Here is a 19,655-nt window from a genome sequence, read left to right on the forward strand (position 1 = left end):
GTGCTTGGCGTTTCTGTTCATTCGATGAAAACTTGTTTCTTTGCTGTACACTAAGATATATCACTCTTCAGTTTTCCTGTATTCCTAATTGAACGAGCGATGCACAGGTGATTTAGTTTACAAAGTAGTGCTTTGCTTTTCTGTTCTTTTGTTGGAAACTTGTTCCTGTGCTGTACAGTGTGATATATCACTTTTCAGTTTTCCTGTGTTCCTAATTGAGCGAGCGATGCACAGGTGATTTAGTTTACAAAGTAGTGCTTTGCTTTTCTGTTCTTTTGTTGGAAAATTGTTCCTGTGCTGTACAGTGTGATATATCACTTTTCAGTTTTCCTGTATTCCTAATTGAGCGAGCGACACACATGTGATGTAGTTTACAAAGTAGTACTTTGCTTTTATGTTCTTTCATTGGAAACTTGTTCCTGTTAGGAACAAGTTAGGTTTAGGGTTAGGGTTAGGGTTAGGGTAGGGTTAGGGTTAGGGTTAGGGTTAGGGTTAGGGTTAGGGTTAGGGTAGGGTTAGGGTTAGGGTTAGGGTTAAGGGTTAGGGTTAGGGTTAGGGTTATATCACTTTTCAGTTTTCCTGTTATAATAATTGAACAGGCGACACGCATGTCAATTAGTTTACAAAGTTGTGCTTTGCGGTTCTGTTCATTGGATGAAAACTTGTTTCCTTGCTTTACACTTCGATATATCACTTTTCAGTTTTCCTGTATTCCTATTTGAGCGAGCGATGCACAACTGATATAGTTTACAAAGTAGTGCTTTTCTTCTGTTCTTTCGTTGGATACTTGTTCTTGTGCTGTACAGTGCGATATATCACTTTTCAGTTTTCCTGTATTCCTAATTGAGCGAGCGACACACATTTGATTTAGTTTACAATGTACTGCTTTGCTTTTCTGTTCTTTCGTTGGAAACTTGTTCCTGTGCTGTACAGTGCGATATATCACTTTTCAGTTTTCCTGTATTCCTAATTGAGCGAGCGACACACATTTGATTTAGTTTACAAAGTTGTGCTTTGCTTTTCTGTTCTTTCATTGGAAACTTGTTCCTGTGTTGTACAGTGTGATATATCACTTTTCAGATTTCCTGTTATACTAATTGAACGGGCGACACATATGGGAATTAGGTTAGAAAGTTGTGCTTTGCTTTTCTGTTCTTTCGTTGGAAACTTGTTCCTGTGCTATACAGTGCGATATATCCCTTTTCAGTTTTCCTGTATTCCTAATTGAGCGAGTGACACACATGTGATTTAGTTTACAAAGTTGTGCTTGGCTTTTCTGTTCTTTCATTGGAAACTTGTTCCTGTTAGGAACAAGTTATGTTTAGGGTTAGGGTTAGGGTTAGCTTAGTGTTAGGGTTAGGGTTAGGGTTAGGGTTAGGGTAAGGGTTAGGGTAGGGATAGGGTTAGTGTTAGGGTTAGGGTTAGGGTTAGGGTTAGGGTTAAGGGTTAGGGTTAGGGTTAGGGTTATATCACTTTTCAGTTTTCCTGTTATAATAATTGAACAGGCGACACCTATGTCAATTAGTTTACAAAGTTGTGCTTTGCTGTTCTGTTCATTCGATGAAAACTTGTTTCCTTGCTGTACACTTCGATATATCACTTTTCAGTTTTCCTGTATTCCTATTTGAGCGAACGATGCACAGGTGATTTAGTTTACAAAGTAGTGCTTTTCTTCTGTTCTTTCATTGGATACTTGTTCTTGTGCTGTACAGTGCGATATATCACTTTTCAGTTTTCCTGTATTCGTAATTGTGCGAGCGATGCACAGGTGATTTAGTTTACAAAGTAGTGCTTTGCTTTTCTGTTCTTTCATTGGAAACTTGTTCCTGTTAGGAACAAGTTAGGTTTAGGGTTAGGGTTAGGGTTAGGGTAGGGTTAGGGTTAGGGTTAGGGTTAGGGTTAGGGTTAGGGTTAGGGGTAGGGTTAGGGTTAGGGTTAAGGGTTAGTGTTAGGGTTAGGGTTAGGGTTATATCAATTTTCAGTGTTCCTGTTATAATAATTGAAAAGGCGACACGTATGTGAATTAGTTTACAAAGTTGTGCTTGGCGTTTCTGTTCATTCGATAAAAACTTGTTTCTTTGCTGTACACTAAGATATATCACTTTTCAGTTTTCCTGTATTCCTAATTGAGCGAGCGATGCACAGGTGATTTAGTTTACAAAGCAGTGCTTTGCTTTTCTGTTCTTTTGTTGGAAACTTGTTCCTGTGCTGTACAGTGTGATATATCACTTTTCAGTTTTCCTGTATTCCTAATTGAGCGAGCGACACACATGTGATGTAGTTTACAAAGTAGTGCTTTGCTTTTATGTTCTTTCATTGGAAACTTGTTCCTGTTAGGAACAAGTTAGGTTTAGGGTTAGGGTTAGGGTTAGGGTAGGGTTAGGGTTAGGGTTAGGGTTAGGGTTAGGGGTAGGGTTAGGGTTAAGGGTTAGGGTTAGGGTTAGGGTTATATCACTTTTCAGTGTTCCTGTTATAATAATTGAACAGGCAACACGTATGTGAATTAGTTTACAAAGTTGTGCTTGGCGTTTCTGTTCATTCGATGAAAACTTGTTTCTTTGCTGTACACTAAGATATATCACTTTTCAGTTTTCCTGTATTCCTAATTGAGCGAGCGATGCACAGGTGATTTAGTTTACAAAGTAGTGCTTTTCTTCTCTGTTCTTTCGTTGGATACTTGTTCTTGTGCTGTACAGTGCGATATATCACTTTTCACTTTTCCTGTATTCCTAATTGAGCGAGCGACACACATTTGATTTAGTTTACAATGTACTGCTTTGCTTTTCTCTTCTTTCGTTGGAAACTTGTTCCTGTGTTGTACAGTGCGATATATCACTTTTCAGTTTTCCTGTATTCCTAATTGATCGAGCGACACACATGTGATGTAGTTTACAAAGTACTGCTTTGCTTTTATGTTCTTTCATTGGAAACTTGTTCCTGTTAGGAACAAGTTAGGTTTAGGGTTAGGGTTAGGGTTAGGGTAGGGTTAGGGTTAGGGTTAGGGTTAGGTGTAGGGTTAGGGTTAGGGTTAGGGTTAGGGTTAAGGGTTAGGATTATGGTAGGGTTAGGGTTAGTGTTAGGGTTAGGGTTAGATTTGGGTTAGGATTAGGGTAGGGTTAGGGTTAGGGTTAGGGTTAGGGTTATATCACTTTTCAGTTTTCCTGTTATAATAATTGAACAGGCGACACGTATGTCAATTAGTTTACAAAGTTGTACTTTGCGTTTCTGTTCATTCGATGAAAACTTGTTTCCTTGCTTTACACTTCGATATATCACTTTTCAGTTTTCCTGTATTCCTATTTGAGCGAGCGATGCACAGGTGATTTAATTTACAAAGTAGTGCTTTTCTTCTCTGTTCTTTCGTTGGATACTTGTTCTTGTGCTGTAGAGTGCGATATATCACTTTTCAGTTTTCCTGTATTCCTAATTGAGCGAGCGACACACATTTAATTTAGTTTACAATGTACTGCTTTGCTTTTCTGTTCTTTCGTTGGAAACTTGTTCCTGTGTGTACAGTGTGATATATCACTTTTCAGTTTTCCTGTTATACTAATTGAACGGGCGACACATATGTGAATTAGTTTACAAAGTTGTGATTTGCTTTTCTATTCTTTCATTGGAAACTTTTTCCTGTTAGTAACAAGTTAGGTTTAGGGTTAGGGTTATATCACTTTTCAGTTTTCCTGTTATAATAATTGAACAGGCGACATGTATGTGAATTAGTTTACAAAGTTGTGCTTTGCGTTTCTGTTTATTCGCTGAAAACTTGTTCCTTTGCCGTACACTTCGATATATGACTTTTCAGTTTTCCTGTATTCCAAATTGAGCGAGCGACACACATTTGATTTAGTTTACAAAGTTGTGCTTTGCTTTTCTGTTCTTTCGTTGGAAACTTGTTCCTGTGCTGTACAGTGTGATATATCACTTTTCAGTTTTCCTGTTATACTAATTGAACGGGCGACACATATGTGAATTAGTTTACAAAGTTGTGATTTGCTTTTCTATTCTTTCATTGGAAACTTCCTGTTAGTAACAAGTTAGGGTTAGGGTTAGGGTAAGGGTTAGGTTTAGGGTTAGGGTTATATCACTTTTCAGTTTTCCTGTTATAATAATTGAACAGGCGACATGTATGTGAATTAGTTTACAAAGTTGTGCTTTGTGTTTCTGTTCATTCGCTGAAAACTTGTTCCTTTGCCGTACACTTCGATATATGACTTTTCAGTTTTCCTGTATTCCTAATTGAGTGAGCGATGCACAGGTTATTTACTTTACAAGTAGTGCTTTGCTTCTCTTTTCTTTCTTTGGAAACTTGTTCCTGTGCTGTGCAGTGCGATATATCACTTTTCACTTTTCCTGTATTCCTAATTGAGTGAGCGACACACATTTAATTCAGTTTACAATGTACTGCTTTGCTTTCTGTTCTTTCGTTGGAAACTTGTTCCTGTGCTGTACTGTGTGATATATCACTTTTCAGTTTTCCTGTATTCCTAACTGAGCGAGCGACACACATGTGATGTAGTTTACAAAGTAGTGCTTTGCTTTTATGTTCTTTCATTGGAAACTTGTTCCTGTTAGGAACAAGTTAGGTTTAGGGTTAGGGTTAGGGTTAGGGTAGGGTTAGGGTTAAGGGTTAGGGTTAGGGTTAGGGCTATATCACTTTTCAGTGTTTCTGTTATAATAATTGAACAGGCGACACGTATGTCAATTAGTTTACAAAGTTGTGCTTGGCGTTTCTGTTCATTTGATGAAAACTTGTTTCTTTGCTGTACACTAAGATATATCACTTTTCAGTTTTCCTGTATTCCTAATTGAGCGAGCGATGCACAGGTGATTTAGTTTACAAAGCAGTGCTTTGCTTTTCTGTTCTTTTGTTGGAAACTTGTTCCTGTGCTGTACAGTGTGATATATCACTTTTCAGTTTTCCTGTATTCCTAATTGAGCGAGCGACACACATGTGATGTAGTTTACAAAGTAGTGCTTTGCTTTTATGTTCTTTCATTGGAAACTTGTTCCTGTTAGGAACAAGTTAGGTTTAGGGTTAGGGTTAGGGTTAGGGTAGGGTTAGGGTTAGGGTTAGGGTTAGGGTTAGGGGTAGGGTTAGGGTTAAGGGTTAGGGTTAGGGTTAGGGTTATATCACTTTTCAGTGTTCCTGTTATAATAATTGAACAGGCAACACGTATGTGAATTAGTTTACAAAGTTGTGCTTGGCGTTTCTGTTCATTCGATGAAAACTTGTTTCTTTGCTGTACACTAAGATATATCACTTTTCAGTTTTCCTGTATTCCTAATTGAGCGAGCGATGCACAGGTGATTTAGTTTACAAAGTAGTGCTTTTCTTCTCTGTTCTTTCGTTGGATACTTGTTCTTGTGCTGTACAGTGCGATATATCACTTTTCACTTTTCCTGTATTCCTAATTGAGCGAGCGACACACATTTGATTTAGTTTACAATGTACTGCTTTGCTTTTCTCTTCTTTCGTTGGAAACTTGTTCCTGTGTTGTACAGTGCGATATATCACTTTTCAGTTTTCCTGTATTCCTAATTGATCGAGCGACACACATGTGATGTAGTTTACAAAGTACTGCTTTGCTTTTATGTTCTTTCATTGGAAACTTGTTCCTGTTAGGAACAAGTTAGGTTTAGGGTTAGGGTTAGGGTTAGGGTAGGGTTAGGGTTAGGGTTAGGGTTAGGTGTAGGGTTAGGGTTAGGGTTAGGGTTAGGGTTAAGGGTTAGGATTATGGTAGGGTTAGGGTTAGTGTTAGGGTTAGGGTTAGATTTGGGTTAGGATTAGGGTAGGGTTAGGGTTAGGGTTAGGGTTAGGGTTATATCACTTTTCAGTTTTCCTGTTATAATAATTGAACAGGCGACACGTATGTCAATTAGTTTACAAAGTTGTACTTTGCGTTTCTGTTCATTCGATGAAAACTTGTTTCCTTGCTTTACACTTCGATATATCACTTTTCAGTTTTCCTGTATTCCTATTTGAGCGAGCGATGCACAGGTGATTTAATTTACAAAGTAGTGCTTTTCTTCTCTGTTCTTTCGTTGGATACTTGTTCTTGTGCTGTAGAGTGCGATATATCACTTTTCAGTTTTCCTGTATTCCTAATTGAGCGAGCGACACACATTTAATTTAGTTTACAATGTACTGCTTTGCTTTTCTGTTCTTTCGTTGGAAACTTGTTCCTGTGTGTACAGTGTGATATATCACTTTTCAGTTTTCCTGTTATACTAATTGAACGGGCGACACATATGTGAATTAGTTTACAAAGTTGTGATTTGCTTTTCTATTCTTTCATTGGAAACTTTTTCCTGTTAGTAACAAGTTAGGTTTAGGGTTAGGGTTATATCACTTTTCAGTTTTCCTGTTATAATAATTGAACAGGCGACATGTATGTGAATTAGTTTACAAAGTTGTGCTTTGCGTTTCTGTTTATTCGCTGAAAACTTGTTCCTTTGCCGTACACTTCGATATATGACTTTTCAGTTTTCCTGTATTCCAAATTGAGCGAGCGACACACATTTGATTTAGTTTACAAAGTTGTGCTTTGCTTTTCTGTTCTTTCGTTGGAAACTTGTTCCTGTGCTGTACAGTGTGATATATCACTTTTCAGTTTTCCTGTTATACTAATTGAACGGGCGACACATATGTGAATTAGTTTACAAAGTTGTGATTTGCTTTTCTATTCTTTCATTGGAAACTTCCTGTTAGTAACAAGTTAGGGTTAGGGTTAGGGTAAGGGTTAGGTTTAGGGTTAGGGTTATATCACTTTTCAGTTTTCCTGTTATAATAATTGAACAGGCGACATGTATGTGAATTAGTTTACAAAGTTGTGCTTTGTGTTTCTGTTCATTCGCTGAAAACTTGTTCCTTTGCCGTACACTTCGATATATGACTTTTCAGTTTTCCTGTATTCCTAATTGAGTGAGCGATGCACAGGTTATTTACTTTACAAGTAGTGCTTTGCTTCTCTTTTCTTTCTTTGGAAACTTGTTCCTGTGCTGTGCAGTGCGATATATCACTTTTCACTTTTCCTGTATTCCTAATTGAGTGAGCGACACACATTTAATTCAGTTTACAATGTACTGCTTTGCTTTCTGTTCTTTCGTTGGAAACTTGTTCCTGTGCTGTACTGTGTGATATATCACTTTTCAGTTTTCCTGTATTCCTAACTGAGCGAGCGACACACATGTGATGTAGTTTACAAAGTAGTGCTTTGCTTTTATGTTCTTTCATTGGAAACTTGTTCCTGTTAGGAACAAGTTAGGTTTAGGGTTAGGGTTAGGGTTAGGGTAGGGTTAGGGTTAAGGGTTAGGGTTAGGGTTAGGGCTATATCACTTTTCAGTGTTTCTGTTATAATAATTGAACAGGCGACACGTATGTCAATTAGTTTACAAAGTTGTGCTTGGCGTTTCTGTTCATTTGATGAAAACTTGTTTCTTTGCTGTACACTAAGATATATCACTTTTCAGTTTTCCTGTATTCCTAATTGAGCGAGCGATGCACAGGTGATTTAGTTTACAAAGTAGTACTTTTCTTCACTGTTCTTTCGTTGGATACTTGTTCTTGTGCTGTACAGTGCGATATATCACTTTTCACTTTTCCTGTATTCCTAATTGAGTGAGCGACACACATTTGATTTAGTTTACAATGTACTGCTTTGCTTTTCTGTTCTTTCGTTGGAAATTTGTTCCTGTGCTGTGCAGTGCGATATATCACTTTTCAGTTTTCCTGTATTCCTAATTGAGCGAGCGACACACATTTGATTTAGTTTACAAAGTTGTGCTTTGCTTTTCTGTTCTTTCATTGGAAACTTGTTCCTGCGTTGTACAGTGTGATATATCACTTTTCAGATTTCCTGTTATACTAATTGAACGGGCGACACATATGGGAATTAGGTTAGAAAGTTGTGCTTTGCTTTTCTGTTCTTTCGTTGGAAACTTGTTCCTGTGCTATAAAGTGCGATATATCCCTTTTCAGTTTTCCTGTATTCCTAATTGAGCGAGTGACACACATGTGATTTAGTTTACAAAGTTGTGCTTTGCTTTTCTGTTCTTTCATTGGAAACTTGTTCCTGTTAGGAACAAGTTATGTTTAGGGTTAGGGTTAGGGCTAGCTTAGTGTTAGGGTTAGGGTTACGGTTAGGGTTAGGGTTAGGGTTAGGGTAGGGTTAGGGTTAGTGTTAGGGTTAGGGTTAGGGTTAGGGTTAGGGTAGGGTTAGGGTTAGGGTTAGGGTTAGGGTTAGGGTTAAGGGTTAGGGTTAGGGTTAGGGTTATATCACTTTTCAGGTTTCCTGTTATAATAATTGAACAGGCGACACGTATGTCAATTAGTTTACAAAGTTGTGCTTTGCGATTCTGTTCATTCCATGAAAACTTGTTTCCTTGCTGTACACTTCGATATATCACTTTTCACTTTTCCTGTATTCCTATTTGAGCGAGCGATGCACAGGTTATTTACTTTACAAAGTAGAGCTTTGCTTCTCTTTTCTTTCTTTGGAAACTTGTTCCTGTGCTGTACAGTGCGATATATCACTTTTCAGTTTTCCTGTATTCCAAATTGAGCGAGCGACACACATTTGATTTAGTTTAAAAAGTTGTGCTTTGCTTTTCTGTTCTTTCATTGGAAACTTGTTCCTGTATTGTACAGTGTGATATATCACTTTTCAGTTTTCCTGTTATACTAATTGAACGGGCGACACATATGTGAATTAGGTTAGAAAGTTGTGCTTTGCTTTTCTGTTCTTTCGTTGGAAACTTGTTCCTGTGCTATACAGTGCGATATATCACTTTTCAGTTTTCCTGTATTCCTAATTGAGCGAGTGACACACATGTGATGTAGTTTACAAAGTAGTGCTTTGCTTTTATGTTCTTTCATTGGAAAATTGTTCCTGTTAGGAACAAGTTAGGTTTAGGGTTAGGGTTAGGTTAGGGTTAGGGTTAGGGTTAGGGTTAGGGTTAGGGTTAGGGGTAGGGTTAGGGTTAGGGTTAGGGTTAGGGTTAAGTGTTAGGGTTAGGGTTAGGGTTATATCACTTTTCAGTGTTCCTGTTATAATAATTGAACAGGCGACACGTATGTGAATTAGTTTATAAAGTTGTGCTTGGTATTTCTGTTCATTCGATAAAAACTTGTTTCTTTGCTGTACTCTAAGATATATCACTTTTCAGTTTTCCTGTATTCCTAATTGAGCGAGGGATGCACAGGTGATTTAGTTTACAAAGTAGTGCTTTGCTTTTCTGTTCTTTTGTTGGAAACTTGTTCCTGTGCTGTACAGTGTGATATATCACTTTTCAGTTTTCCTGTATTCCTAATTGAGCGAGCGACACACATGTGATGTAGTTTACAAAGTAGTGCTTTGCTTTTATGTTCTTTCATTGGAAACTTGTTCCTGTTAGGAACAAGTTAGGTTTAGGGTTAGGGTTAGGGTTAGGGTAGGGTTAGGGTTAGGGTTAGGGTTAGGGTTAGGGGTAGTGTTAGGGTTAGGGTTAGGGTTAGGGTTAGGGTTAAGGGTTAGGGATAGGGTTAGTTTTATATCACTTTTCAGTGTTCCTGTTATAATAATTGAACAGGCGACACGTATGTGAATTAGTTCACAAAGTTGTGCTTTGCGGTTCTGTTCATTCGATGAAAACTTGTTTCTTTGCTGTACACTAAGATATATCACTTTTCAGTTTTCCTGTATTCCTAATTGAGCGAGCAATGCACAGGTGATTTAGTTTACAAAGTAGTGCTTTTCTTCTCTCTTCTTTCGTTTTATACTTGTTCTTGTGCTGTACAGTGCGATATACCACTTTTCACTTTTCCTGTATTCCTAATTGAGTGAGCGACACACATTTGATTTAGTTTACAATGTACTGCTTTGCTTTTCTGTTCTTTCGTTGGAAACTTGTTCCTGTGCTGTACAGTGCGATATATCACTTTTCAGTTTTCCTGTATTCCAAATTGAGCGAGCGACACACATTTGATTTAGTTTACAAAGTTGTGCTTTGCTTTTCTGTTCTTTCATTGGAAACTTGTTCCTGTGTTGTACAGTGTGATATATCACTTTTCAGATTTCCTGTTATACTAATTGAACGGGCGACACATATGGGAATCAGGTTAGAAGGTTGTGCTTTGCTTTTCTGTTCTTTCGTTGGAAACTTGTTCCTGTGCTATACAGTGCGATATATCACTTTTCAGTTTTAGTGTATTCCGAAAAGAGCGAGTGACACACATGTGATTTAGTTTAAAAAGTTGTGCTTTGCTTTTCTGTTCTTTCATTGGAAACTTGTTCCTGTTAGGAAAAAGTTATGTTTAGGGTTAGGGTTAGGGTTAGCTTAGTGTTAGGGTTAGGGTTACGGTTAGGGTTAGGGTTAGGGTTAGGGTTAGGGTAGGGTTAAGGTTAGGGTTAGGGTTAGGGTTAGGGTTAGGGTTAAGGGTTAGGGTTAGGGTTAGGGTTATATCCCTTTTCAGTTTTCCTGTTATAATAATTGAACAGGCGACACGTAAGTCAATTAGTTTACAAAGTTGTGCTTTGCGGTTCTCTTCATTCGATGAAAACTTGTTTCCTTGCTGTACACTTCGATATATTACTTTTCAGTTTTCCTGTATTCCTATTTGAGCGAGCGATGCACAGGTGATTTAGTTTACAAAGTAGTGCTTTTCTTCTGTTCTTTCGTTGGATACTTGTTCTTGTGCTGTACAGTGCGATATATCACTTTTCACTTTTCCTGTATTCCTATTTGAGCGAGCGACACACATTTGATTCAGTTTACAATGTACTGCTTTGCTTTCTGTTCTTTCGTTGGAAACTTGTTCCTGTGCTGTACTGTGTGATATATCACTTTTCAGTTTTCCTGTATTCCTAATTGAGCGAGCGACACACATGTGATGTAGTTTACAAAGTAGTGCTTTGCTTTTATGTTCTTTCATTGGAAACTTGTTCCTGTTAGGAACAAGTTAGGTTTAGGGTTAGGGTTAGGGTTAGTGTAGGGTTAGGGTTAGGGTTAGGGTTAGGGGTAGGGTTAGGGTTAGGGTTAGGGTTAGGGTTAAGGGTTAGGGTTAGGGTTAGGGTTATATCACTTTTCAGTGTTCCTGTTATAATAATTGAACAGGCGACACGTATGTGAATTAGTTTACAAAGTAGTGCTTTGCTTTTATGTTCTTTCATTGGAAACTTGTTCCTGTTAGGAACAAGTTAGGTTTAGGGTTAGGGTTAGGGTTAGGGTAGGGTTAGGGTTAGGGTTAGGGTTAGGGTTAAGGGTTAGGGTTAGGGTTAGGGTTAGGGTTATATCACTTTTCAGTTTTCCTGTTATAATAATTGAACAGGTGACACGTATGTGTATTAGTTTACAAAGCTGTGCTTTGCTCCTCTGTTCATTCGATGAAAACTTGTTTCTTTGCCGTACACTTCGATATATCACTTTTCATTTTTCTGTATTCCTAATTGAACGAGCGATGCACAGGTGATTTAGTTTACAAAGTAATGCTTTGCTTTTCTGTTCCTTTGTTGGAAACTTGTTCCTGTGCTGTACAGTGTGATATATCACTTTTCAGTTTTCCTGTATTCCTAATTGAGCGAGCGACACACATGTGATGTAGTTTACAAAGTAGTGCTTTGCTTTTATGTTCTTTCATTGGAAACTTGTTCCTGTTAGGAACAAGTTAGGTTTAGGGTTAGGGTTAGGGTTAGGGTAGGGTTAGGGTTAGGGTTAGGGTTAGGGTTAGGGGTAGTGTTAGGGTTAGGGTTAGGGTTAGGGTTAGGGTTAGGGTTAAGGGTTAGGGATAGGGTTAGTTTTATATCACTTTTCAGTGTTCCTGTTATAATAATTGAACAGGCGACACGTATGTGAATTAGTTCACAAAGTTGTGCTTTGCGGTTCTGTTCATTCGATGAAAACTTGTTTCTTTGCTGTACACTAAGATATATCACTTTTCAGTTTTCCTGTATTCCTAATTGAGCGAGCAATGCACAGGTGATTTAGTTTACAAAGTAGTGCTTTTCTTCTCTCTTCTTTCGTTTTATACTTGTTCTTGTGCTGTACAGTGCGATATATCACTTTTCACTTTTCCTGTATTCCTAATTGAGTGAGCGACACACATTTGATTTAGTTTACAATGTACTGCTTTGCTTTTCTGTTCTTTCGTTGGAAACTTGTTCCTGTGCTGTACAGTGCGATATATCACTTTTCAGTTTTCCTGTATTCCTAATTGAGCGAGCGACACACATTTGATTTAGTTTACAAAGTTGTGCTTTGCTTTTCTGTTCTTTCATTGGAAACTTGTTCCTGTGTTGTACAGTGTGATATATCACTTTTCAGATTTCCTGTTATACTAATTGAACGGGCGACACATATGGGAATCAGGTTAGAAGGTTGTGCTTTGCTTTTCTGTTCTTTCGTTGGAAACTTGTTCCTGTGCTATACAGTGCGATATATCACTTTTCAGTTTTAGTGTATTCCGAAAAGAGCGAGTGACACACATGTGATTTAGTTTAAAAAGTTGTGCTTTGCTTTTCTGTTCTTTCATTGGAAACTTGTTCCTGTTAGGAAAAAGTTATGTTTAGGGTTAGGGTTAGGGTTAGCTTAGTGTTAGGGTTAGGGTTACGGTTAGGGTTAGGGTTAGGGTTAGGGTTAGGGTAGGGTTAAGGTTAGGGTTAGGGTTAGGGTTAGGGTTAGGGTTAAGGGTTAGGGTTAGGGTTAGGGTTATATCCCTTTTCAGTTTTCCTGTTATAATAATTGAACAGGCGACACGTATGTCAATTAGTTAACAAAGTTGTGCTTTGCGGTTCTCTTCATTCGATGAAAATTGTTTCCTTGCTGTACACTTCGATATATCACTTTTCAGTTTTCCTGTATTCCTATTTGAGCGAGCGATGCACAGGTAATTTAGTTTACAAAGTAGTGCTTTTCTTCTGTTCTTTCGTTGGATACTTGTTCTTGTGCTGTACAGTGCGATATATCACTTTTCACTTTTCCTGTATTCCTATTTGAGCGAGCGACACACATTTGATTCAGTTTACAATGTACTGCTTTGCTTTCTGTTCTTTCGTTGGAAACTTGTTCCTGTGCTGTACTGTGTGATATATCACTTTTCAGTTTTCCTGTATTCCTAATTGAGCGAGCGACACACATGTGATGTAGTTTACAAAGTAGTGCTTTGCTTTTATGTTCTTTCATTGGAAACTTGTTCCTGTTAGGAACAAGTTAGGTTTAGGGTTAGGGTTAGGGTTAGTGTAGGGTTAGGGTTAGGGTTAGGGTTAGGGGTAGGGTTAGGGTTAGGGTTAGGGTTAGGGTTAAGGGTTAGGGTTAGGGTTAGGGTTATATCACTTTTCAGTGTTCCTGTTATAATAATTGAACAGGCGACACGTATGTGAATTAGTTTACAAAGTAGTGCTTTGCTTTTATGTTCTTTCATTGGAAACTTGTTCCTGTTAGGAACAAGTTAGGTTTAGGGTTAGGGTTAGGGTTAGGGTAGGGTTAGGGTTAGGGTTAGGGTTAGGGTTAAGGGTTAGGGTTAGGGTTAGGGTTAGGGTTATATCACTTTTCAGTTTTCCTGTTATAATAATTGAACAGGTGACACGTATGTGTATTAGTTTACAAAGCTGTGCTTTGCTCCTCTGTTCATTCGATGAAAACTTGTTTCTTTGCCGTACACTTCGATATATCACTTTTCATTTTTCTGTATTCCTAATTGAACGAGCGATGCACAGGTGATTTAGTTTACAAAGTAATGCTTTGCTTTTCTGTTCCTTTGTTGGAAACTTGTTTCTGTGCTGTACAGTGTGATATATCACTTTTCAGTTTTCCTGTATTCCTAATTGAGCGAGCGACACACATGTGATGTAGTTTATAAAGTAGTGCTTTGCTTTTATGTTCTTTCATTGGAAACTTGTTCCTGTTAGGAACAAGTTAGGTTTAGGGTTAGGGTTAGGGTTAGGGTAGGGTTAGGGTTAGGGTTAGGGTTAGGGTTAGGGGTAGGGTTAGGGTTAGGGTTAGGGTTAGGGTTAAGGGTTAGGGTTAGGGTTAGGGTTATATCACTTTTCAGTGTTCCTGTTATAATAATTGAACAGGCGACACGTATGTGAATTAGTTTCCAAAGTTGTGCTTGGCGTTTCTGTTCATTCGATGAAAACTTGTTTCTTTGCTGTACACTAAGATATATGACTTTTCATTTTTCCTGTATTCCTAATTGAGCGAGCAATGCACAGGTGATTTAGTTTACAAAGTAGTGCTTTTCTTCTCTGTTCTTTCGTTGGATACTTGTTCTTGTGCTGTACAGTGCGATATATCACTTTTCACTTTTCCTGTATTCCTATTTGAGTGAGCGACACACATTTGATTTAGTTTACAATGTACTTCTTTGCTTTTCTGTTCTTTCGTTGGAAACTTGTTCCTGTGCTGTACAGTGTGATATATCACTTTTCAGTTTTCCTGTTATACTAACTGAACGGGCGACACATATGGGAATTAGGTTAGAAAGTTGTGCTTTGCTTTTCTGTTCTTTCGTTGGAAATTTGTTCCTGTGCTATACAGTGCGATATATCACTTTTCAGTTTTCCTGTATTCCTAATTGAGCGAGTGACACACATGTGATTTAGTTTACAAAGTTGTGCTTTGCTTTTCTGTTCTTTCATTGTAAACTTGTTCCTGTTAGGAACAAGTTATGTTTAGGGTTAAGGTTAGGGTTAGCTTAGTGTTAGGGTTAGGGTTACGGTTAGGGTTAGGGTTAGGGTTAGGGTAGGGTTAGGGTTAGGGTTACGGTTAGGGTTAGGGTTAGGGTAGGGTTAGGGTTAGGGTTAGGGTTAGGGTTAGGGTAGGGTTAGGGTTAGTGTTTGGGTTAGGGTTAGGGTTAGGGTTAGGGTAGGGTTAGGGTTAGGGTTAGGGTTATATCACTTTTCAGTTTTCCTGTTATAATAATTGAACAGGCGACACGTATGTCAATTAGTTTACAAAGTTGTGCTTTGCGGTTCTGTTCATTCGATGAAAACTTGTTTCCTTGCTGTACACTTCGATATATCACTATTCAGTTTTCCTGTATTCCTATTTGAGTGAGCGATGCACAGGTGATTTAGTTTACAAAGTAGTGCTTTTCTTCTCTGTTCTTTCGTTGGATACTTGTTCTTGTGTTGTACAGTGCGATATATCACTTTTCAGTTTTCCTGTATTCCTAATTGAGCGAGGGACACACATGTGATTTAGTTTACAAAGTTGTGCTTTGCTTTTCTGTTCTTTCATTGGAAACTTGTTCCTGTTAGGAACAAGTTATGTTTAGGGTTAGGGTTAGGGTTAGCTTAGTGTTAGAGTTAGGGTTACGGTTAGGGTTAGGGTTAGGGTTAGGGTAGGGTTAGGGTTAGTGTTAGGGTTAGGGTTAGGGTTAGGGTTAGGGTAGGGTTAGGGTTAGGTTTAGGGTTAGGGTTAGGGTTAGGGTTAGGGTAGGGTTAGGGTTAGGGTTAGGGTTAGGGTTAAGGGTTAGGGTTAGGGTTAGGGTTAGGGTTATATCACTTTTCAGTGTTCCTGTTATAATAATTGAACAGGCGACACGTATGTGAATTAGTTTCCAAAGTTGTGCTTGGCGTTTCTGTTCATTCGATGAAAACTTGTTCCTTTGCTGTACACTAAGATATATCACTTTTCAGTTTTCCTGTATTCCTAATTGAGCGAGCAATGCACACGTGATTTAGTTTACAAAGTAGTGCTTTTCTTCTCTGTTCTTTCGTTGGATACTTGTTCTTGTGCTGTACAGTGCGATATATCACTTTTCACTTTTCCTGTATTCCTATTTGAGTGAGTGACACACATTTGATTTAGTTTACAATGTACTTCTTTGCTTTTCTGTTCTTTCGTTGGAAACTTGTTCCTGTGCTGTACAGTGTGATATATCACTTTTCAGTTTTCCTGTAATACTAACTGAACGGGCGACACATATGGGAATTAGGTTAGAATGTTGTGCTTTGGTTTTCTGTTCTTTCGTTGGAAATTTGTTCCTGTGCTATACAGTGCGATATATCACTTTTCAGTTTACCAGTATTCCTAATTGAGCGAGTGACACACATGTGATTTAGTTTACAAAGTTGTGCTTTGCTTTTCTGTTCTTTCATTGTAAACTTGTTCCTGTTAGGAACAAGTTATGTTTAGGGTTAGGGTTAGGGTTAGCTTAGTGTTAGGGTTAGGGTTACGGTTAGGGTTAGGGTTAGGGTTAGGGTAGGGTTAGGGTTAGGGTTAGGGTTAGGGTTAGGTTAGGGTTAGGGTTAGGGTTAGGGTTAGGGTTAGGGTAGGGTTAGGGTTAGTGTTTGGGTTAGGGTTAGGGTTAGGGTTAGGGTAGGGTTAGGGTTAGGGTTAGGGTTATATCACTTTTCAGTTTTCCTGTTATAATAATTGAACAGGCGACACGTATGTCAATTAGTTTACAAAGTTGTGCTTTGCGGTTCTGTTCATTCGATGAAAACTTGTTTCCTTGCTGTACACTTCGATATATCACTTTTCAGTTTTCCTGTATTCCTATTTGAGCGAGCGATGCACAGGTGATTTAGTTTACAAAGTAGTGCTTTTCTTCTCTGTTCTTTCGTTGGATACTTGTTCTTGTGCTGTACAGTGCGATATATCACTTTTCAGTTTTCCTGTATTCCTAATTGAGCGAGGGACACACATGTGATTTAGTTTACAAAGTTGTGCTTTGCTTTTCTATTCTGTCATTGGAAACTTGTTCCTGTTAGGTCAAGTTATGTTTAGGGTTAGGGTTAGGGTTAGGTTAGTGTTAGGGTTAGGGTTACGGTTAGGGTTAGGGTTAGGGTTAGGGTAGGGTTAGGGTTAGTGTTAGGGTTAGGGTTAGGGTTAGGGTTAGGGTAGGGTTAGGGTTAGGGTTAGGGTTAGGGTTAAGGGTTAGGGTTAGGGTTAGGGTTATATCACTTTTCAGTTTTCCTGTTATAATAATTGAACAGGCGACACGTATGTCAATTAGTTTACAAAGTTGTGCTTTGCGGTTCTGTTCATTCGATGAAAACTTGTTTCCTTGCTGTACACTTCGATATATCACTTTTCAGTTTTCCTGTATTCCTAATTGAGCGAGCAATGCACAGGTGATTTAGTTTACAAAGTAGTGCTTTTCTTCTCTCTTCTTTCGTTTTATACTTGTTCTTGTGCTGTACAGTGCGATATATCACTTTTCACTTTTCCTGTATTCCTAATTGAGTGAGCGACACACATTTGATTTAGTTTACAATGTACTGCTTTGCTTTTCTGTTCTTTCGTTGGAAACTTGTTCCTGTGCTGTACAGTGCGATATATCACTTTTCAGTTTTCCTGTATTCCTAATTGAGCGAGCGACACACATTTGATTTAGTTTACAAAGTTGTGCTTTGCTTTTCTGTTCTTTCATTGGAAACTTGTTCCTGTGTTGTACAGTGTGATATATCACTTTTCAGATTTCCTGTTATACTAATTGAACGGGCGACACATATGGGAATCAGGTTAGAAGGTTGTGCTTTGCTTTTCTGTTCTTTCGTTGGAAACTTGTTCCTGTGCTATACAGTGCGATATATCACTTTTCAGTTTTAGTGTATTCCGAAAAGAGCGAGTGACACACATGTGATTTAGTTTAAAAAGTTGTGCTTTGCTTTTCTGTTCTTTCATTGGAAACTTGTTCCTGTTAGGAAAAAGTTATGTTTAGGGTTAGGGTTAGGGTTAGCTTAGTGTTAGGGTTAGGGTTACGGTTAGGGTTAGGGTTAGGGTTAGGGTTAGGGTAGGGTTAAGGTTAGGGTTAGGGTTAGGGTTAGGGTTAGGGTTAAGGGTTAGGGTTAGGGTTAGGGTTATATCCCTTTTCAGTTTTCCTGTTATAATAATTGAACAGGCGACACGTATGTCAATTAGTTAACAAAGTTGTGCTTTGCGGTTCTCTTCATTCGATGAAAATTGTTTCCTTGCTGTACACTTCGATATATCACTTTTCAGTTTTCCTGTATTCCTATTTGAGCGAGCGATGCACAGGTAATTTAGTTTACAAAGTAGTGCTTTTCTTCTGTTCTTTCGTTGGATACTTGTTCTTGTGCTGTACAGTGCGATATATCACTTTTCACTTTTCCTGTATTCCTATTTGAGCGAGCGACACACATTTGATTCAGTTTACAATGTACTGCTTTGCTTTCTGTTCTTTCGTTGGAAACTTGTTCCTGTGCTGTACTGTGTGATATATCACTTTTCAGTTTTCCTGTATTCCTAATTGAGCGAGCGACACACATGTGATGTAGTTTACAAAGTAGTGCTTTGCTTTTATGTTCTTTCATTGGAAACTTGTTCCTGTTAGGAACAAGTTAGGTTTAGGGTTAGGGTTAGGGTTAGTGTAGGGTTAGGGTTAGGGTTAGGGTTAGGGGTAGGGTTAGGGTTAGGGTTAGGGTTAGGGTTAAGGGTTAGGGTTAGGGTTAGGGTTATATCACTTTTCAGTGTTCCTGTTATAATAATTGAACAGGCGACACGTATGTGAATTAGTTTACAAAGTAGTGCTTTGCTTTTATGTTCTTTCATTGGAAACTTGTTCCTGTTAGGAACAAGTTAGGTTTAGGGTTAGGGTTAGGGTTAGGGTAGGGTTAGGGTTAGGGTTAGGGTTAGGGTTAAGGGTTAGGGTTAGGGTTAGGGTTAGGGTTATATCACTTTTCAGTTTTCCTGTTATAATAATTGAACAGGTGACACGTATGTGTATTAGTTTACAAAGCTGTGCTTTGCTCCTCTGTTCATTCGATGAAAACTTGTTTCTTTGCCGTACACTTCGATATATCACTTTTCATTTTTCTGTATTCCTAATTGAACGAGCGATGCACAGGTGATTTAGTTTACAAAGTAATGCTTTGCTTTTCTGTTCCTTTGTTGGAAACTTGTTTCTGTGCTGTACAGTGTGATATATCACTTTTCAGTTTTCCTGTATTCCTAATTGAGCGAGCGACACACATGTGATGTAGTTTATAAAGTAGTGCTTTGCTTTTATGTTCTTTCATTGGAAACTTGTTCCTGTTAGGAACAAGTTAGGTTTAGGGTTAGGGTTAGGGTTAGGGTAGGGTTAGGGTTAGGGTTAGGGTTAGGGTTAGGGGTAGGGTTAGGGTTAGGGTTAGGGTTAGGGTTAAGGGTTAGGGTTAGGGTTAGGGTTATATCACTTTTCAGTGTTCCTGTTATAATAATTGAACAGGCGACACGTATGTGAATTAGTTTCCAAAGTTGTGCTTGGCGTTTCTGTTCATTCGATGAAAACTTGTTTCTTTGCTGTACACTAAGATATATGACTTTTCATTTTTCCTGTATTCCTAATTGAGCGAGCAATGCACAGGTGATTTAGTTTACAAAGTAGTGCTTTTCTTCTCTGTTCTTTCGTTGGATACTTGTTCTTGTGCTGTACAGTGCGATATATCACTTTTCACTTTTCCTGTATTCCTATTTGAGTGAGCGACACACATTTGATTTAGTTTACAATGTACTTCTTTGCTTTTCTGTTCTTTCGTTGGAAACTTGTTCCTGTGCTGTACAGTGTGATATATCACTTTTCAGTTTTCCTGTTATACTAACTGAACGGGCGACACATATGGGAATTAGGTTAGAAAGTTGTGCTTTGCTTTTCTGTTCTTTCGTTGGAAATTTGTTCCTGTGCTATACAGTGCGATATATCACTTTTCAGTTTTCCTGTATTCCTAATT

Source organism: Meriones unguiculatus, chromosome 10 (genome assembly GCF_030254825.1).
Source record: "Meriones unguiculatus strain TT.TT164.6M chromosome 10, Bangor_MerUng_6.1, whole genome shotgun sequence".
Classification (NCBI taxonomy): Eukaryota; Metazoa; Chordata; class Mammalia; order Rodentia; family Muridae; genus Meriones; species Meriones unguiculatus.